Below are 8026 nucleotides of genomic sequence, written 5' to 3'. Positions count from 1 at the left end.
CAGAGGATGCAGCAACATCAATCATTGAAGTCTGGGTGTCTTATAAGACTTCTTTGTTAGGAATACATTTACAAGGACGGTCTCATGAGTCAGAGTCTGCTTTTCTGAAGCTGCAGAAGAGGACAGAACATATTCTCTTTCTTACCTTGCTGAGGTTTTTGTTACCAGCAGTTAGAACAGCCTGGAGTTCCAGTCAACATCTTGAGCACTATGAGTATAAAGAAGCAGCTGTAACATGGTAAAAACTTTCACAATGCACAGGAAATGCAAATTCTAGGATTATTGGGGAAAGTTTTCAATTGGCAGTAATCACGCCTCAGATAAACATCATTGGCTCTGACAGTGTCACTGTGCAAAGCTTATGAATAATAGGATTATTAACAGGTAAACACAAGGCATGCAACACTTTTCACCCACCAAGATAAAGAAACAAAGTAGGAGAGAAAAATAAAAACTTTGGTTTGAGTTGTTCCAGGCTGGCTTTGAACCTGGGCTATCTTTCAGACTTAATAACCAGTCACTTTATATCCCATTTGGAGGTTAATGGTGACATTTCGCTAGCCGGCATTTTGGAAAATATCTACATTTGGATAATTGCCTTGCCTCTCAGAGTTACATTTGAAAAACTCGTGTGTTCTTGCAAAGCTGAGGAGTCTACAATGGTGAGGACTCCAGTCTTCAAGTCTACTGCGGGGTGGGGGGTGGGGTTGGGCTTCTTCCCCTTAATATCCATCTGGTATTTTAAAACATTTTAATGGACATTCTAGCTCTCCACCTGTGTCCCTTCTCCTCACTCCATCCCACGCTTAACTGAGTCTGGGGTATGATCAGATGAGCAAACCAGGCTTCAAAATATGTTTGGATGGGGGCGCCTGGGTGGCACAGCGCTTAAGCGTCTGCCTTAGGCTCAAGGCGCGATCCGGGTGTTATGGGATCCAGCCCCCACATCAGGCTCTTCCGCTATGAGCCTGCTTCTTCCTCTCCCACTCCCCCTGCTGTGTTCCCTATCTCTCTGGCTGTCTCCCTCTCTGTCAAATAAATAAATAAAATCTTAAAAAAAAAATGTTTGGATGGGGGCGCCTAGGTGGCTCAGTCATTAAGCGTCTGCCTTCCGCTCAGGGTGTGAGTGATCCCAGGGTCCTAGAATCGAGCCCCGCATCCGGCTCCCTGCTCCCCTGGGAGCCTGCTTCTTCCTCTTCCCCCTCCCCCTGTTTTTGTTCTCTCTCTCCCTAGCTGTCTCTGTCAAATAAATGAATAAAATCTTTAACAAACAAAAACAAAACAAAAACAAAAACATGTTTGGATGCTTCTGGCTGCATAAAATGGGTGTCTTAACTCAAAATAGTTTGAAACTCTGACATGTACTAGCCTGTGTAGCAGGGATTCCTATGATGGGGCGGTTCCTGGGCTGGTCAACACCGTGGCTCAGTGATAACTCCGAAACCCCAGGTTCTGCATCTTGCTTCCCGGCTCTCAGCATTTTGCGCCCGGAGGCCGACTCCCTACACAGGCCAAGATGACCACCACGTGCTAACAACCGAGGCTTCAGAGGGAAAAAGTGAAGCTCCCTTCAAGATCCAATAAAATCTTTCCCATCATCCCCCATCAGACTTCCTCTCACTCGACATTGGCCAGAGCAAGGTCACATGACTGTTCCTGAGACTGGGAGCATCTGATTGGCTCAGCCTTTGGCCAATCAGGATTTGTCCTTTCTGAGCGGGCTTCCGTCTGGAAGCCATGGCCCAGAAAAGGAGGGAAGAGGCTTTCGCTCCGCGCTGGGTCTCCTCCCGCGACGAAGGCAGGGAGGAGGGGGTGCTGCCGAGGCTCCCCAGCAGCCTCCGCCAGCCTCCCAGCTCTGCCGCATGCGAGGTGGCTCCCGGACCTCCAAGCCCGAGTTCACAGCCTCCCTTCCCGCGGCCCAGCCTCAGGCTCTTCTGTCTGCATTCCCTGACCCCTAAATGCAGCCCCATGGAGAGGTCTGGCTGGCTGGGGACTGGCGCCTCCTGCCAACAGCCACGGGAATGAGCCATTCTGAAAGTGGGTCTTCTACCCCAGACACGCCATCATCCTGCCTGAAAACTCGAGAGGCTGTGAGCCAGCACTGCCCAGGTAAGTGGCCCGCAAGTTCCTGACACACGGAAACTGTGTGCCATGATAACTTTTTAAACCGTGAATATTCAGAGTAATCTGTTGCACAGTAGATACACCCATACCCAAGGGCACCAGGCAGATTCAGTGAGGTAATATGGACGCATATGTGCTTGGTGTATGGACACACTCATTTTCAATGCTACCCATTACTATTTTAATTTTTACCGTGGTTTATCAAACTCCCCCCCCCCCCCCCCGCCCCGCGAAGGTTTAAAATCAATCTTGTATGTGTACGCTTAGGCTTAACTGAGAGCCGTGTGTCAGCCTTTGGGAAGTGGGAAGCAACACTGAACAATGGAAATATGTGAGCCGTATGTGTTTTAAAATTGTCTAGTGGGCGCCCTGGGTGGCTCAGTTGGTTAAGCGTGTGCCTTCGCTCACGTCATGATCTCAGGGTCCTGGGATCCAGCCCTGTGTTGGGCTCCCTGCTCAGCAGGGAGCCTGCTTCTCCCTCTGCCGCTCCCCATACTTGTGCTCTTCTCGGGCGCTGTCAAATAAATAAAATCTTACAAAAAAATAATAAAATTGTCTAGTAGTTACATTAAAAAGCAAAAAGACAGGAAAATTATTTTCACCTGTTTGGCACTCCCTCTATAAAGTCAATTTCAGGTGGTCATCATTTTGGTTGATTTGGATTAGTAATTGTATTGAAGCTAAATGTAATATAGAGTTGTGAGAATCCTTGAAAATTATATCTTGAAACGTGAGTATTATGAGCTATTAACGTAAGAAAAACCAGATGAGAATATAATATTCTTATATATATGGAGAGTCACTGTTTTAGTGTTTCTTACCAAAAATGGATTGTCTTGACACACTGTTTTCAAGTTTTCATTTAAATTCCCATTAGTTAACAGTGTAAAATTAGTTTCAGGTGTACAATGTAGCGATGCAACACGTCCATGCAACACCTGGTGCTCATCACAATGAGTGCACTCCTTAATCCCCATCTCCTATTTGACCCATCCCCCCCCCACCTCCCCATCAGTTTGTTCTGTAAAGAGTCTGTTTCTTGTTTTGCCTCTTTATGTCCCTATGCTAGTGTTTTCTTTCTTAAATTCCACATATGATTGAAATAATACAGTATTTGTCTTTCTCTGACTGACATTTGTTGCTTAGCATAACTCTCCAGCTCTAGCCACATCGTTGCAAATGGCCAGATTTCATTCTTTTTAAAGGCTGACTTATACTCCATTGCGTATATTTGACACATCTCCCCCTCCCTTTTCTAGGGTTAGGGTCAGAATGAGGGTGAGGGTATGTACCTGGTATCCTGCAGTTCACAGACCTCCACAGAAAGTTAAGGTTAGGAGTGAGGGGTTTGGGGTAAGAGGTATGGTTAGGGTATTTGCCTGGCATCCTGCAGTTTGAGACCTCTCCAGTGAACAAATCCTCAGACTTCTGCTGGAGTGAGTGTATAGGCATGGCTGCTATCTACCCAGCTGAAGCAAGGAAGGGATTTGGGGCTCTAAATACTTTTTATTTTTTTTAAGGTTTTAATTTATTTTAGAGAGAATAAGTGTGTGTGGGGGGGGAGGTGTTGCGGGAAGAAGGGCAGAAGAAGAGGAGCAGACCCCACGTTGAGCACGGGGCCTGACTCAGCTGGATCACACAACCCTGAGACCATGACCTGAGCTGAAAACAAGAGTTGGTCGCTTAACCAACTGAGTCACCCAGGTGCCCCTCTAAATACTTTTTAAATAAGTATTCAGTTGGTTCTTTTTATCTCTCACACCATTTTCAGGAATATTTACAGTTCTTAAATATTTGGCATCTTCTTCAGAATAACTAGCTTCTTCTCTCGCTTTTAAAAAAATTGTGTGTTGAGGAACCCATTTTCTCAGATCTAGGGTGAGGGTGAGTGTCTGTGCTTCATACACTGCAATTCGAAGACCTCTCCAGAGGGTTAGGGGTAGGGTTACAGGTAGGGTATGTGACACACTGTTTTTAGTAAAAATGTGTGGTACTCATAGAAATCCATACTCAGAGATTTCTATCCTATGAATCAATGCCGGAAAACGACAACTATGTTCCTTAAATTATTTTCTTTTGTCCAGAGGAAAACAGTGACATCTTTCATCTGGTATTTGAAGTCCTTTGTATCCTGACCTCTGCTGACCTTTCCATTCTGACTTCTGCCGGGGTTTATGGAGGCGTCTACTCTGTATGTGGCCGCAGCCACAATACCCTAATTACTGAGCAGGCAAAATCCAGTTCTTCAGGGGCTCCCTCAACTTCCTCTACTGTCCCTTTGATAACGGATCTACCACCTGCCCCTCCCCCAAAGCACTGCACTCCCACTGCTTTGTGTGGTACTCATCACGTTTAGTTGAGGGAACGCCTCCACAGCTGCTCTGAGCTACCCAGAGTAAGGATGCTGCTGTGTTCTCTGCATCCCAAGTTCCCCACGCAAGGGCCCACAGGAAGCACTGAGCACATACTATTTTGATTGGTGTGGCAGGTGCATTATATGTCAGAGAGATAACTCTCTGCTCCTCTGTATCAGAATCCTCAGCAGAAGCTTGGTGAGCCTGCAGGTAGCTGGGCTCCATGCCAGCCCCACTCAATCCGTATTCTGCAGAGGTGGGTCTAGGTTTGTGCCCCTGGGGGCAGAAGCTCCACAGATGATTCTAATGTGGGAACAGCTGAGTTCGTAAACAGGTCACAGTAGACTTGAACTACCAGGGAAAGTTGGTAGAGGAGGGCCATGTGCCACACTTTGAAGTTTGGGCAAAGATGGAGCAGATCAAATTAAAAAAAAAAATCAACTTTATTGAAGTACAATTTACATCCATTAAAATGCACCCATTCTAAGTACAAATTATGGTCTATTTTGACCCATGTAACCACCACCATAGTCAAGATACAGAACATTTTCGTGACCCCAAAGGATACCTTCGTGCCTCTTTGCAGTTAATTCCCCCACCCCCAGGCAGGCACTAATGTGCCTTTTAGAAAGATTAGATTTGCCTCCCTAAGGATTTATTAGCTGAATTACCTGAATGCACCTTCCGTACATTTTGAGCACTCCTTTCACTCAGCATAATGTTTCTGAAATTCAACCACGTGCCTTCCAAAAGGCGGCTAGTTCTTCTAGCCACGTGCCTGTCTGCTGGTTTAGGGACACCACAAGAAGGGTGCAGCCATGCCTTTGCCCCTGCTCTTCCCTTTGCCTCGAGCACCCTTGCCCTTTCTCCAGGTGTCCAAAAGATCCCTGATGCTTTCTGCTCTCACCCCCAATTCCTCCTCCCTAGAGAACAAATGTCCCTGGGCCAAGGGACTGGTTAGTTCTGGTAGTTCAGGAGGTGCTGCCTGGGTCAGGGCACCCTCTGTACTCTTCCCAGAGGCTCAGAGAGGCCTCCAGCTCCTCTTCCTATCCCGGCATCTCCAGTCTGTCCTCCACATGCCACCAGATTCTTCTTGTTGCTTGGCTCTGACCTTGTTCTGGCTGTAACAGCGTCAAGCTTTTGTTATTATGCCCCCCATCCTGAGCCACCTTACCAAGCTCTTCTCTGGAAGCTGATACGGGAATACACCTTCTCCATCTAGTTCTCACCACATAACTCTGTGGACCAGGAGGCCACTGTCTTGCGGAACCCCATTGGATGTGCTCTGTGTAAATGGCACCTCATGGTGGTGGAGGTGTATATTGGGCGGGGGGGTCACAGGTGAACGCTCCCTGTGGCTGCCACATGGGAAGACTGGGTTATTGATTAGTGTTGGCTCCTAGCCGGTCAGGAAGGGACTTTGCCCTGGGTGGGACTGGGTTGGTTTCTCTCTGAAGAAGAGAGAAGGCAGGCCTCTTAGCAAGATTAACAAGACAGGAGGGAAGGACCTGGCAGGCTACCGTTGGCCTTGTGCTGATTCCCCAGGCCACCACCTGGCCCAAGTGAGCTACACCCACTGGCCCACTGTTGATGATTTCCTTTTGGTGAAATCGGTTCTCTAAACATCTGTCAGGGAACTTCTCAGTTTAGGGGGCCCGAGGATCTTAAGGCTCATGATGCCCTCCACCTCTGCAGAAGGAGTAAGATTTTGGAAGAGAGTCCCTGATATCCATGCCCCTTTCTTCCTTGGTAATACAGACCTTGCTTTGTAAATGGACACATTGGAGCCCAGCAAAAATTACATTGCCTACGTTCCCCTGAACTAACTCTGGCCATGTGACTACATTTTGACCAATAGAAGTAAAAGTATTATATGGGACTTACAGGAATTGCCCTTAAAAAAGTTTTTCTAATCCTTTCTTCCTTTTCACTACTGACTGGAATGTAGATGTGATGGCTGGAGCTCCAGCAGCCATCTTGGGTCACAAGTTATGGACTGAAGATGACAGCAATAATGTGAAAGGAGGCTCGGTCCCCTTGATTATGAAGTGCCACATTAGCCCTGGGCACTCCACCTCCAGACCCCATTTATATAAAAGCAAATTAAACTTCTGTCTTATTTAGGGTATTTGATTTTGGGGTTTTCTGTTATTTACAGCTGAGTCTAGTCATGACAGAACACTCTGTCAGGGAGGAGAAATGCAGGGGGCATCTTGTCAAGGCAGGTTCATGCCTTGTGATTTTTTTTTTTTTTCCCCCAAACACAGGGCAGTGAGCCACCTTGAGGTAGTTTAAGGAAACTGAGGGATTTGTTATAAGGGAATTCCAAGATAGAAGTGGGGCTGTGCCTTAAGGACACCCAGAACCAAAGGCTCAAACTGCCTCAGGAATATTTTTTTCTGTCTCCCATTTGCCTCGGTGCCCTGGATTCATTCTTGTCTCTTGCACACTGGCTTTCCCCACAGAGGCCAGAACATGGCTCCTCATAGCCCTCAGGTTCTCTGAGGCTCACAGTTTTGGGCACTTGGGGGGAGATGGATTCCCTCGGGCTCACCTGACTGAAGCCCGAGTGAGCACAGGTGCAGTCCTTTGTTTCAGCAGGGCCTGTGGTGTGCTGGAGGGGTCCTGACCCGGGAAGGTTGGAGCTTCCCCACATCAAGGCCTCTGGAGACACACCCACTGTGAGCTCCCCCAGCCTCCACCCCCCTTCCCTTTTGCCAGTGTCCCTTGTCCTGATTGTCCCAACTGGAGTAGTCACTCCGCCTTTAAAATCTGGGGCTCCTGGACGAATTGAACAGTGTGAAGAAATGTCGGTAACGTAATAGGCACTGGCGTAAAAGCCTGATAAAACTGTTTATTCCTGAAACCACTGAGCTCAGCAGTGTGTCTGTCTGTCTGGGTTTGAATCCCAGGCTCTTCACTTGCTGGTTGGTGGCTGTGGCCTTGAACGAAGCACCCCTCAGGCTTCCTTCTGTCGTTTGAGAGGAGGAGAGCCTATTGTGAGGACTGGATGGGACAGGGCACATGGTGCTGTTGCCACAGGGTAGGTACTTGCCAAATGTCAGTTATCAGGGTTGTTCAGACTCCGCCCCTTCCAGTGGCTCCTGGAACCTGCTCCTACTTGCTTGGTGAGCTCTCAACTATTCCTCTAACGAACAAGCCTTGAGATCAGCCATGGTGGGAGTATGCACACCACGGGGCTTGACAAGAATAACAAATGAGGGCTTTTACTTCTTTCCAGGGAACTACAGTTGACCTACAACACGGGCTTGAAAATACGGGTCCACTTATATGCAAATTTTTTACGGTACATAGTTTACCAGCACACCACTGCCATCTCTGTGTTTCCCGAATGTTCCTCTCTCAGGCCCACCTCCCTTCCGAGACCCAGAACAATCCATTCACCTGTCTCCTGTAAGGTGCCACGTGCAGACCCACAGGTCCCTGAAGCCCCCATGTGGGAATTCAACTTTGTCACCTCCGCTCTGTGCACCTCTGTGCACATGAGACAGGTTCATGGGAGAAAAAAAAAAAACCCAAAGTTTTAA

General features: G+C 47.8%; 1 non-coding gene across 1 annotated transcript; it reads right to left on the bottom strand.

Annotated features, from left to right (window-relative positions):
- Positions 1 to 226: 226 nt before the first annotated feature.
- On the bottom strand, positions 227 to 360 carry LOC113243642 (U4 spliceosomal RNA). The gene has a single exon (XR_003312179.1). It is a non-coding gene; the product is annotated as a U4 spliceosomal RNA (small nuclear RNA).
- Positions 361 to 8026: the final 7666 nt, after the last annotated feature.

This window comes from Ursus arctos, unplaced genomic scaffold (genome assembly GCF_023065955.2).
Source record: "Ursus arctos isolate Adak ecotype North America unplaced genomic scaffold, UrsArc2.0 scaffold_19, whole genome shotgun sequence".
Taxonomy (NCBI): Eukaryota; Metazoa; Chordata; class Mammalia; order Carnivora; family Ursidae; genus Ursus; species Ursus arctos.
This window is presented reverse-complemented; position numbering and strand designations above follow the sequence as displayed.